The following is a 14007-nucleotide window of genomic DNA, read 5'->3' on the forward strand; positions in this document are numbered from 1 at the left end:
ATTCGAGCCTCTACGCTGCGCGGCGAACTTGTTGCTAACAACACCACTTGTTGCTAAGGACACCACTCGAAAGGTCTTTCTCATTACTGATAATAAACAGGTGTTCGTGTGCCTTCTTTGTGATGTCACACATCTGTGTTCTTGCAGCTAACGCTAATGTTCTCCACTTCTGTACGTCGCTCTGGATAAGAGCGTCCGTCTGCAAAGTCACTGTAATGTAAAAAGTTAATGGGTTTGCCTTTTACACATAGCTATTTAAGCAAATGAACAAGAACAGATACCAATTCAATTAATTTAGTTTTTTTTCTCCTTTGCAGACAATGCAAATATTTCATGTATAGGAAGATTTCATATATAGAAGACCCAAGGAAATTAATGGAACACAGTGAGATTTTTATTCAAATGACTATACTAGAACTGCTATAACATATAATATACTCCTAGTTCATTCCGTAATCTCTTCTGAGAAGTCCAGGTTGGTTGATTATATTTCTTTGCAGACATCATATTGGCTGTTAGCTGTTAACAGTTTCTGGGTGAACACCGTCCTCTTTCTAGGACTGGCATTGTTCTGTCATTTTGAAGTCGTTCTGTGTTTCTCATTTATGGATATAAAACAGGTTTTGGTTTTATGGATAATCAGGCGTAGTTCTTCAAGTTCTTGGGTCATAAACACTTATTATGGTGGCCGTGCTTCTTCTGAGCTCTCAACCATGCATCAGCTTCTCTTGTTTTATTGGACTTAAATAAATCAGATTTTTTACTTTCCTTCTATATTTGTAAGCACTTTATATAACTCGTAGCATCTCAACAAAGAAGGACATTCACACATTTTCTCTGTTGCAGATTTCACAAACATCGAGCTTTTGGTCAGCGACCCTTGTCAGAGCATCTCTGTTGTAAAGCAATTTCCTGTTCTGGAAGGCAGACTTCATACCTTTCATTTCTACACGGTTTGATGAGACAGCCAGCCCTTTTGGAGCATCAGGGCAGTTCATTTGGGCTTGTCTCGAGTGCATCCGAGAAGGCACTCCGTTCTCTTTTCCTGTGTAGATAACAGTCACCGTTGTCCTACAATACCCTCTGAGACCCTCTGTAACGCTGCAGGTAAGGCACTGGGCTTTTGTTTCAGGGATTGCAGGTTCAAATCCCAGGTTGGGCACATCGTGGGTATCTCAGGGCAAGCTCTGGTCACTGGGAAGCTAGTTCCACACAGGAAATAAATAACGAATCCTAACCATTTATTCAACCAAGTTTCCCTTTGCTTCTCCTATACTGAAAATGGCCAAATGCAATATGAAATGGCATCTGTAATTGTCTTTAATAACCCCTAATTAAAAATATGAAAACCTAAACCCCATCTTTTGCAGACATTTTTCCCTTCTATAGTCACTATATTTGTGAAGGTTTTTGAAACCGACATGCATTTATATTTGGAAACTGCACAGAGTGCCGTTTCACTGAAATCACACCATTTATTAAACAACCTGTTTGTTGGTTATTGTTCATTTACAGTGCCTTGATTTTTTAATAGCGCACAAACGATGTAATTACGGTGAAACCAGGTGCTAACTTGCAAGCCCACTGAAAATTGGAATGATTAATGTGAAATTCGCAGATATGATTCATCACGCTTGTGACAGGCTAATTCTGCTGTGTGCCTCTGTTGGAATAGATGTTATTTATCATCAATCTGTAGCTCTGATATTTCTGTTCCCCAAACCGTAACTTGGTGCTTCTGAATTTCAACCAGGTTCTTTCCAAGACATCTGAATTGGGCTTAAAGCAGGTCAGCACGATGGTTAACTGGAGACTCTAAACTGCCTACAGGTGTGAATGTGCGAGTGAATGCTGTGTAGTCCCAGCGATGGATTGGTAACCTGTCCAGGGTGTATTCCTGCCTTTCGCCCAGTGCATGCTGGGATAGGCACCAGCCCCCTCCCCCCTCCTCCATGACCCTGACCAGGAGCAACTGGCCTAGCAACACGGCACTGAGATTGTGAAGTCTGACATTCTGATTTTGTGTTATGAATCTCAGAGCAGGTGGTAGTTTTGTTTGGCAAACTCCACAAGCTGGAATGCACTGAAAACGAGGGATGTTGCAAAAGCATATTTAACAGCCAAGGGTTCAAATATTTGCGTGAGCAAAGCCGACTGTCGAAACAGTGGCTGAGCTCCAGGTTCAGGAGTGTAAGCCAACCCCGCGCTGATTTCAATACGAGTGAAATAATTATATGAATCACTTCAACCCTGTAGACACCAGGAGGCTCCTCAAGACTGCTGGCAATTTTAATAGAAAGATGTTTTTTTTCCTTTTGACTGCAATTTTGTTTGGGACTGGTTTCGTTCACGAATTCACTCTCAGGGAACGGGACAGGAGAGATCTGAAATTGAGCAGAATCTAAAGAATTAAAGGATTTCAGATGATAACGTATTTGCTCTGTGTCTGGCCGAGCCAGCTGCTACACCCTTCCCAGAAAAGGAGTTTGGCGGTGTGATTCAGACTTAACGGTCAGAAGTGATGCTGTTTAGGGGGCCAGATGGAGAATCATGCACTAAATCTCAGGCCTACACTTGCCCCTGGAACTCAGGAGAGGGGGGGAGCGGGACAGTTTTCTAAAACTTCAGATTTCTACTTCCACCACTTTAGGAGTTGTCTGTTCATATCTGTTGTGTTTCACACTTTGGAAGGACTCCCAAAAGCTGTCTCAAAGAGGTTGTGCGGTAAGCGGATTGAAAATGTGGCCCTGTGGCAAGGAGGTATTTCCAAATTCCTTTTGAATCACAGCTTCTGATTCTGACACGCTCAGACACAGCGCCAAACTCCAGGTCCGTCCTTTCCTTCAGGAGCTGGAGCGGCTCTGAAGTTATGAATAAAGCGTGTGGTGAATCTGAGATTGACCACTCTGGGTATTCGAGGCTGTGAACGCCTTCCCTGCCACCTGTTATTTGGTGTTATATTTTGACAGTTTGGTCGCTAGTGGGCCAATTTTGATGACAAGACTACATATCCCAGAGAGGCTAACATGGGCAAAAACACACCTGTTAAATGTGCCTGTAGTTTTACAGAATATCCATAATAATAACAATAATAATAATAATAATAATAATAATAAATATATTTCAATTTATATTTAACTTAAATATAAAATACACTGTAATTAAGTCCCAGGTTGAATTTTTATACTTGTTTCATATGAGAAGTATGAATTATCTCCAGATAAATTTGGACTAGGTGCAGGTTGTGGTGGCGATAGCATTAATCAGATTAAGACGTCACAAGGGTAGGACTGAGTGCTCCATACAGAACACAGACCCCCAAATGGCCCTTATGTCAGCCAGGGTAAAGCCAGATGATCACCAGAAACTGTTGTATCTAAAACATCCATTGCACATAAAAACCTTTCAGACCGATCAATAAGATACAATACAATTTAAAAAATATTTTTTCAAATACAAAGTGAACTGCCCCTTTAAGATCTCTTGGTGGCTTCTGATTGATACAATTAGTTATTAGTTGCTTCATCTGGCTCCTCTTGCTCCTAAAATAAGTAATTGATGCTACCTGTTAATCCAGTGACACTTGTAGCCATTTGTAGAAATTTGCTTTATTCACAAAGATGTGAGCAGAATTAGACAAGACTTTAACTTTAGTCTTGGAACCCATATTGTTAGAACTCGAGAAGCCCTTGCATCTTACCATCTGAAGCCCTTCAGACGTTGGTTGGACGGTGGCACAGTGGGAGAACTTGCTTTAACCGAAGGTGAGGTTCGTTCGGGTAAGGACACTGCCGTTTACCTTGAGCAGGTACTAACCTGTATGCTCAGTAATACCCAGCTGTATAATGGATACAATGTAAGTGCTATGTAAAAAAAAAAAAAAAAAAGTTGTGTAAGTCGCTCTGGATAAGAGCGTCTGCTAAATGCTTGTAATGTAATGTAATGTAATTGTCTTTGGCAAATTCACCATTGGTCAGATTCTCCAAGAATGGTTCAGACAGTGATAGCTCAGAGGTGAAAGCTTCTTTCAGGCATATCTAGTTAACCCTTTGAAGAGCAGTATCTTTGGAATGTTTTTTTTTTTTTTTTTTCCAAAATTCAAAGTCAGTGTTCTAGAACTCCATTGCTTTCAATCACCAGTAGTGGTTGTCACATCAGCATTAGAATGTTTGGTTAAAAACACAGCTTGGTCTAGAGAGGCCCCTCCTCCAGGAGCAGTAGCGGCAGCTGATTGGCTGGTGGACTGCACAACTGTAAAATAATTGGTTGATGTTGACTCCCACAATTTTGTGGGAAATGCTCGCTCCCAAACTGATAGAGGATCTTGGGCCTTCAGGTGCAGCTGGGGATTGGGGAATTTGAGAGAAAATTGAGGGCAAGTTTTTAAAAAAGTCATTTGTTCCCCAGAGCAGTTGGTTATTTTCTGTGCAGTTGTTGCTGTGTATCGGTTCTGCAGACAACCTCTGGCACATGCTGCCCCGCTTGACATTGCCTGAAGTCTCGCAGTTCGCTCTCTGTGAAACCGACGTCCATCGCAATCCATCGCATCTGTGCAAAACTACAGCAGAGCGGGGAAGAATGCACTGACCTGTCCAAACATCTGAAAGGCTTTATACGCGCGTTACAAACCGTCGCTCGATAGCACATCATCCGCAGATGATGAAGGAAGGGTTACTGGAATTCAGGATGGAAGCTACACCTCATCAGCCGCATTGTAATTGAGTAGCGGTGGGAAGGCTCCAAGCTAGCGGGCCAGCACACGCGATGCCTGGCATTCCGCTTCAGGAATGAGTCACTCCGAGCATTGATCCATCCGATCTACCCGAATCACATTCATGGTGCCTTTGAATGATGGTGCACACATTGGAAAAGTAATATATTTAAATAAGCCGTATGGCAGGAAATTCAGAATCTATTTAAGTATATTGCATATATATTGTATAATATATTTATGAAATACACAAATTAACAAAGTGTATTTAAATATATTTTAAAATATATAAATGAATATATATCTCACATAATATATTAAATCTATCTGAATTTTCACAATATTTGAAATGTATGTAAATGTATGACGTAAAAATATATGTCTGTGTAATAAATACATTAAAAAATATGAGTACATATATTTCACATAGTGTATTTCCATATATCATTTTTTCATACTGGACATACCCCCTGGGTAGTTTAGTCTGTCTTTCCTGGTTGGTACAATTTAATGAGTGGATTTGAACTGGCAGTGACATCTGCATGGCTATGCCCTGTGACCCCTCCAGTAAAGCTCTAAGGTTGTAGGCTCGGTAGATCATATTGATTCATTTCTCTCTGGTTAATTAACTGGCTCATGGCAGAACAGGTTTTTGATTAATTAAGTCATGACAGCAAATATTGGATTACTAATTTACCCTAGTTTTCAGTGTGCTCTATTTGAATTGTTGAATTCTTTTCCCAGATAAACATTTTTAGGTCATTTTCAAAGACGAATCCAAACATTAAATACGAGTCACAACTTGCAGACCAAATACAGTTTTAAGCACATGCTTAACATTGTGTCTGAATTAAATGTACACTTTTTGCTGTTTATGAACATCAAAATATTAATGCACACCATGCCTGGGCCAATCCACACCCCCCACAAAATTTTTCAGCCCTTGTCACTTCCGCCAAGAGCAGACGTTGAGAAAAGCCGATCAGAAAACAGCAACATGTCCAAGATACAAGTCTAGCCCAGCTGCTTCAGTCATCGATGTCTTTATGCAGCCAAACAGTGGGGCTCAAAGTCTGATGTACTTACATCTGTTGACCACCTGGGGCCGCCAGTAGTCAACAGAATAGGATTACCCAGTCACTGAGGCCCTTCTCAACAAGAGATCTGGCTGTTTGGATGAGCTGAAGCCCGGTCTGGTTCACACGCAGTTTTGGGAAGATAAACATCACTGTGTGTGAGACAAGATCAAGATTCTAAACCACAATCCAAAAGTGAGTCAATTCACCACCTTCAAATGGCCTCAATCCGGCGTGGCCACAGTTTCAACATTTATAATCGCAGCATTTTACTGCCCACATAACAACCGGTGAATAGAGGTGCTCACAGGCCTTACAGTTACCCCAGATCGCCAAGGCAACACAGAACAGACAGCAGTTAATGTTTTTTTTTTTTCATTCTTGATTTCTGAATTATTTTTTTTTTAAAACAATACAATGCAGAACATTGTGGTAATTAAAGCCATGGTTTATTTTCACTGAAGATCTGAATGCATGCTTACATCTACGCTTACCCCAAATTTCCAAGGCACCACAGAACAGACAGCAGTTAAAACCTTTTTTATTCTTGAATTAAATTTTTTTGTTTTTTTAAACAAACAAAAAACAAAATAATACAATGCAGATAATTGCAGCAAATAAATCCATGGTTTATTTTCATTGAAGATCTAAATGCATGCTTGCATATATGCCCCCCCCACCCCAATTCCCCCTCCCCCCCGCCCGCCACCTACAATCGGCAAAAGCATGGAGTTCACTTGAGAAACAGAAAGAAAAAAAAAAGAAAAAAAAACTTGAGGAAACACAAACAGTGGCTTAGAGAGATTTTCTTTTGTTTGTTTATTTTTCTTCGGTTCAGATTTAACGGCGGACTCTTTGGATTCTGAGAGTTTTTCAGTTCCTTGGCTGTGCAGCAGTAACATCTGCCACTGGCGGTTTGTTATACTGCCGCGGGGTGTGGAAATGACCAGACGCCGTAAATACTCGCTTCGCCTCATAGCAACGGCTCTCTGGACGCGTACACTCCACACACACACACAGACCTCTGCCCACACCGGCTGGGCGGGGTCTGCCAGCGGCTAACCCGCGGCTAACCGCGCGGGCAGACTAGCCTCACCAAGCGAGCCAGGAACCAGCGTAGCATAGCGACCGTGAGAGAGCACATCTACTGTACGGGTCCTCCCTTCTCCCTCGTGTGAGTCGAGTGGCCCCTCTAAGGGTTTTTCAGTGTTCAGGAAAGCTGACTGATGTAGACACTGACTGACGGACTGTTACGTCCGCAGCCTCTGCTTGCCTGGGTAGTGCAGGTGGACGTAATACCTAATTGCTTGATTGCCTCCACCTGCCTGTGGCCCAATATAAGCCCTGCAGTATGAGGCTGGGGAGATTCTTTTTTTGGGGTTTCTTTTGTGTGGTTTGTGTTTGGTAGGTTTTTGTGAAGACTCTTTTATTTTGTGAACTTTGTGAGTTTTTGTTTGTTTTAGTTTGTGTTTTAGACTAATAAATGTCTGAGTTTGTGTTTTTAGATCAGTTTCTGGATTGTTTTTGGTACTTTGGACTCTGTTGTTGCGGCCCTGCGAGCCGGCCGGAACACGGACCATGTTGGTCACCAGTCTACACCCTGAGCCGACCAGAGGAGGATGGGTTCCCCCCCTTGAGCCTGGCTCCTTCTGAGGTTTCTCCCCATCTGCCACAGGGAGTTTTTCCTTGCCACTGTTGCCTTAGGCTTGCTCCTGTGGGGGTCTAGGCCAGAGTTGTCTGTGAAGGGTCTTGTGACAATTTCTGTGAAATACGCTACATAAATAAAATTTGATTGATTGATTGATTGACCTCCAGAGGTTTAATTAGCAAACCATAAAATGCTGAAAAAGAGGTCAGAGTACCTTAATGAGATGGGCCATCCTCAAATATCTTACCTGAGTGAGGACATGCGATCATAAGGAATTCATAAGTGGGGCGACAGCTCAGGAGGTAAGAGCGGTCGTCAGGCAGTCGGAGGGTTGCCGGTTCAATCCCCGCCCTGGGCGTGTCAATGTGTCCCTGAGCAGGACACCTAACCCCTAACTGCTCTGGTGAATGAGAGGCATCAATTGTAAAGCGCTTTGGATAAAAGCGCTATATAAATGCAGTCCATTTACCGTAAGGTCAATAACAGGCCATTCAGCCCATCTATAACAGAATAGCACACGGGAACAGGCCATGGAAACGAACAGGCCAATCACTGCACACAGAGCATAAGAACACATGAGCAGGTCCAAGCGGGTTCAGTGAAAGAGCTTCTCTTTTGTTGAACTGATCACTGAGAATATTTACTTTGTTTTCCATCCATTTTCCATCCCATCCACCCCATATTTGAGATGACTGCCAGGCCTACAATTCAGGTTTTTTCCTTGTAGAATTAGGATTTGGGTGAGAGTAGGGTCAGGAAACTGGCAAGCTTGTTTAGGTTGATGCTGGTTTAGGATTATGTTCAAGAGTGAGGGAATGGAATCGCCAAACGGTTTGTCCTCGATTTGGATGACCAAAACACAATAGCCTTATGCATTTTTTTGTATTATTTCAGTGCAATAATTTTGTTAAATAAATGAATTCAACCAGATTTCCGGCCATTCATTGCAAAGTCCCATTTTTAAGATTACCCCCAGGGCTATAATTATGGTTATAGTAGGAATTTGAGTGGGTTAGGGTTAGAATTAGGATTAGGGCTGGGTTATGGTTAGGGTGTGGATTGTTAGCTTTAGAGTTAGGGTTTGACTTAGGTCCATCTAAATAAAAAAAAAAGGCATTCTTAAAACTTTTGAATATTTTTCACTTTTTGGATATAAGGCTATAGTCTTATGTTTTTTTTCTCTGAAACATAATCATACATTTTTGTATACATTATACATTTCTATAAATTTATTGCACTATTGCCACAAAACTAACAAGCTTTTCTAATCATTTGAATAAAATAAAAAATAAATAAAAAGACGTTTTTAAAATATTTGCAATAATTTTTTTTCCCCGCATTTTGGACATTAGACTATCGACATGTATTTTTCAAATTTCTCTGTGTGTGGTAGTGACTTTTTAGACCAGCAGAGGGCAGGAAAAACATACTAGTGCCAGGTGTGACTCAAATCCCGCTACAACTATGTGAAGAAGAAAGGAAAAAAACGTGAAGAAGAAAGGGAGTATTTCCAAAGATACACTTTGTTACTTTCTTTGTGTTGTTCAGCTCAGCTCTGTGACCTTCATCAAAAAGGATCTTTGGCTAGTCTACCGACAGAACATTTCTGTGAGTCTACGCCACAGAACTTCTGAAGAACCAGAAAGGAAATTTGCCATCTAAAAAAGGCCCACAGTATTTTTTTTTTTCTGACTGGCCAACATGACATTTCATGCAAAGGTGGTCATTTTGTCCATTTCGTACAGTGCAATGGCTGCTGCTGTGACTGTTAGCTAGCAAGGAGTGCTACATTATAGGTGACCAATTTAAAACATTAAATTTGCAATGAGAATGTTCAAATAATTAATTTAATAAAATATTGGCTAGCTGGGTCCAGTTGTTATCACTGCATAAGCATAAACTTAGCATCTATCCATCCATTATCTATACCTGCTTTTTTTTAAAATATAGGCCATTTGTGAACACAAAAAAGTATTAGAACACATCAGCGAAGAATTCGCAGAATTTCAGTTTCCTGGACCTTTAAATAAAACTCATGACAAACAACTTACCTATTTCTTATGCTACCTATTTCCCAAAGGCTCTGTTCTTTCCATGTAAAGAAGCTTACTGCTTTGTCGGCTGTAAATTCGATAGGAATTCCCTTTCCACCCCATGCAGTTATGACTTATGTTATTGCTCCCACACGGGTAACCTGGGATACTGGGTACTGACAAACGCAAGAGATTTCAGCTCTTCTGCCGTACAAGAGCAACTAGCTCCAATCTGCCAAATACGGAAATCTGTAGTTTAACCCGGGAGTTCATCGCCCAGACACAATGACATGTTTATCTGTCTGTCATACAGAACAATGCGATTCAGTGTATTTTTTATATTTATTTTTTAAAAATACTGTAAGCAGTTGGACATTTTTGACATTACAATCCAACATGTATGGCTGGCCAATTATTTGGGTGTGGGTGTAGGGGTTTAATAATTTACAGACATCTATCATTATCTAATTTATTTAAGGCATGTTTTGTCTGCTTGTTGTTTGTTATATTTTTCACACGGACTCAGGAGAACTCTGGATTTGCCAGCGATACACTTCCATTCCTCTCCACTAGATGTCAGCCTTTGCTAGCGGTGACATTTGTCAAGTAACATTGTTCATCAATAGGAGCACACAACCAAAGAAATAGCCAAAGCTTAAAACTAAATAATAAAAAAAAACATGCATTAACACAGTTAAGTCTGTGCTGGACCAAGCATATAGTAACATCAAAATAGGCCCAGGTCGATAAACAGTTTTAAATTGAAAAATGTATGTTTATCAGATATACTGTATTTATCAAAAAGGTAACAATTATTTTCAAAGATATGATGCACATCACTAATGTGTTCACTGTCGTAAACTATTTCTACAGTTGACATAAAAATAACCTTTTTTCCTTCCTGTGTTGTGTTTCCCTTAGTCCCGAAAGGAAGATGGGGATTGATTCATTGCAGTTCATGCATTCAGGGTTTGTGAATAAAAGATTAGCACTTCCCAGATCCAACTACAGGCTACAACCAACGTGCTGTCCGAGGCTGAACTCGTCGAGGAGCCAACTGACAGCCCTTCGGAGCAACACGAAACAATTAGGCAGCCCTTTGATCTTGTATCTCCACTCAAATCTTTTTAATCAATTAACCATGAAGCTTCTCTCCATGTCGTATTTGCTATGCAGAAAACCCCTTTGGTCTCTCAGATTCTGCACAGCAGAGATCAAAGTTCACTCAAACTTCATGAGATAGCTGCAACCATGCAGAGGATGTCCTACCCCCCCCCCCCCAACACACCCACACACACATATACATGCACACAAACACATACACACACGCGCGTGCGCGCATGTATACACACACAATCACACGCGTACACAAACACACTGTGTTAGAGAGGTACTGTGTAAGTTATGATAACAGTAATATGTAAATACACACATACATGCTTGCGCATACATACACACACACACACAAACACCCCCCCCCCACACACACACGCTCACAGCCACACACACACACACAAACACACGGTGTTAGAGAGGCACTGTGTAAGTTATGATAACAGTAATATGTAAATTCTTGCAGCCAACAAGAGTTACTGCTGAGGTGATAATGCGGCAGGCTACATGCAGCTGTGATAGGTTCAAAAATGTATACATTTCCTCTATCATTTTAATGATTCTTACTGTGATTGGTTCAAAAATGCATACATTTCCTCTCATTTCAATGATGCTTACTGTGATTGGTTAATAAATGTATACATTTCCTCTCTCCTTTTAATGATGCTTACTGTGATTGGTTCATAAATGTATACATTTCCTCTCTCATTTTAATGATGCATTGCCACAGGCGCAAAGACAACGAGTGGCTTGTTCCAATATATCAGATGCATGTGAAAAATGTATCTAGTTAAAAAGGTTTGGAGAACACAACACTGAATATGAAACAGTACAGCATGCAGACCAATGGCTGAATGTACTTTCTATCAACACAGTTGATAGCATTGGAAAAACACAACTGGGACCTATTCTGCACAAAACTATGTAAGATAATAAATAAAATTAGTAAATTTTGAAATGCATAAAAAGACCAGGGACAGAGCAATATATAAGTGTATAGACATCAGCTTTGTCATTTTTAAAATCATTTCATGTATTATGTTTACCGTGTAATGTGAATGTACACCACATAATTCTGTAAATGGCAAAATGTTAATTATAAGAATGCACACGTGTATGTGTATACGTGCGTGTGTGTGTGTGTGTGTGTGTGTGTGCGCACAGACACGCACGTACATGTCAGAATGGCTGTGTCCAAGCGGTTTCCCACTTCAGGACAAACAGCCGTAGCCTACCTACAGACCTCACGGTCAGGTCTAATGTTTGACCTGCTTGTCATTCTGGCATCTGTGTAATTATTTCTCCCCACACTGAGGAGAGGTACACCCCCCACCCCCCGAGACTAATCCAAAAGCGCCCCCCCCCCCCCTCCCCCCAGCCCACCTTCCTGACATCCTGTCACAGGGGCCCACAAAAAAACTCCCCCCCTCAAGCCGTTTTGACATTTCAGAATAAACCCACCGCTGCGTTAATCCTTTCCAAATGAGGGGGGGGGGGACCCAGGGACCGGCAGCAGTGGATGAATGGGGGAGACGTCAATAGGAATCCACTTAGATTGCAGGTCCTGAGAAACGCTTTGATGCATCAGAGAGGCCCAGCTCACAGAATGTACAGGAAGGTTGTACTGGATTTTTTTTTTTTTTTTTAAAGGTTAAGTTTACCATATGTTTATTATGGTTCATTATTGTGAAGAAATCGCCTTCCAGTGGAACGACGTGAGCCAAGCTACACGTGTTCTGCATGAGCTGCCTTTCCCGTTCGATTAATATAGTTAGGCTACGTCTGGGCAGCGTAATGATGGGAGAGCAGACGTAAAAGAAGTAAACGTACCTGGGAAAGAGGTGATTCCCCGGCGTGTGGTTGTTTATACACATAAAATGTCTTTCGGTCTGGGACTTTCCTGCAGAATTCCAGCGAGCCGTAACGTTAAGTTCGGGGCGTAAACAATAACACACCGAGCCAGTGGAAACCTGTCGTTGGACGAGAGACAAGGAATGTTCTGTGGGTCCGAAACTAATTTTTCCACGTTGGTTAGCTGAAATAAATCCTCCACAAAAGGCCAAAACATCCATGGGGAGGGTACGTGGTCATGTCAACGTTGCTGCAACCTTTGAAAATTATATTTGAGTTCTCCTGCCACATCACGGTCAACATTTTTTACAAAGAATATGAAATATTTATTCGGAAAGCAATGGCAACCGTTACTGTGCAACAAAGGTTTAAGAAAACAAATGAATCATGACAGCGGCTTGATGCCGTGCCTGTTTTGGAAAAATGTTTGTCGTTCCTGTGACAATTAAGTCCAGGAGAACAATTAAATTACAGTTCCCATACAACCACACCCAGCAGGTGGGACCCCAACAGAAGGTTTACAGAAAATCACACGAAATCGAAACGTGCTGAAGAGCGGCGAAATTAAACCAGTCACACGAAATAAAAACAAGCTGAACAATAACTTACAATAGCAGGCTAAACCACTTCCTGGGTCTGTGGAATCGCAGATCTGAGGTTTCCCGGGCAACGTGATGCTCAGCTCGTCCCATACCTGTAACGGTACAGAACAAATTAAAACAGAGGTAGAAACCGATTCAATGAGTTATGATCCCACAAGATATTATTGAATACTACTACTACTACTACTAATAATTATTATTATTATTAGTAGTAGTAGTAGTAGGCTAGTAGTAGTAGTAGCAGCAGTAGTAGGAGTTAAAGTATTAATACAGTAGAGGAGTATAGTAATCTAGTATAGTAGTATTTCGCGATGCGAACTGAAATATTCTAATTTTCTAGAACACACTTTTCAGGTCTGGTTGGAAATTACAACATGGTAGACAGCACGGTGCTGAGTTCCATTGCTCTGCTGTGGGTCCAGCTCCTTTGGCAATGCAATAATTGCCTTGTTACCTTTGGAAGTGAAAATCAGGCTTTGGATTCCTGGCGCTGCCAAACACCTGGGGTTGCAGCTTCGCTGGCAGGCTTCGGGCTATGCTAACGGTGCGGTCCCCGGGCCAAGCCAAACGCTGGAGGGCTCCGATTAGGATCGCGTCCGCGGGCCTCTCCGGCTAAAAAGCGCGCTACGTGTGCAGGGTTCGAAAATGGCGTAGCGTTCAAGGCCAAATCAAGATTACGGGGCCTCAATCCGCTTGTCAACACGACTGTCAAAAGACAATCGTTAACAGTTGTTGCATTTATTTGCGAATGAATGCGATGTCCCTCCCTCTCCACCATAAAAAACGTTTCTCCGGTAAAGAGCGCCGGAATGTTCTTAGAATGTTTTTAAATAGAAAGGGTTCTGAAATCTACTCCTGGGTAAAAGACATCACAGGTACGGCAAGCCGAGAGGGTAAAAAATTGTAACCTTTATTTCTGACTTTTTCTCCTTAAAAACACTACCCCACCACCAGCCTCGAGCCAACGGTCCTG

The 14007-nt window shown here is 41.6% G+C and overlaps 1 long non-coding RNA gene across 1 annotated transcript; it reads right to left on the reverse strand.

The window, feature by feature from the left end:
• Nucleotides 1–7295: 7295 nt before the first annotated feature.
• LOC135255832 (uncharacterized) lies at nt 7296–13932 on the reverse strand. Its single transcript, XR_010330288.1, has 4 exons — nt 13489–13932; nt 13042–13126; nt 12412–12551; nt 7296–7548 (listed from the first exon to the last, which is right to left on the reverse strand). It is a non-coding gene; the product is annotated as an uncharacterized LOC135255832 (long non-coding RNA).
• Nucleotides 13933–14007: the final 75 nt, after the last annotated feature.

Source organism: Anguilla rostrata, chromosome 5 (genome assembly GCF_018555375.3).
Source record: "Anguilla rostrata isolate EN2019 chromosome 5, ASM1855537v3, whole genome shotgun sequence".
Lineage (NCBI taxonomy): Eukaryota > Metazoa > Chordata > Actinopteri > Anguilliformes > Anguillidae > Anguilla > Anguilla rostrata.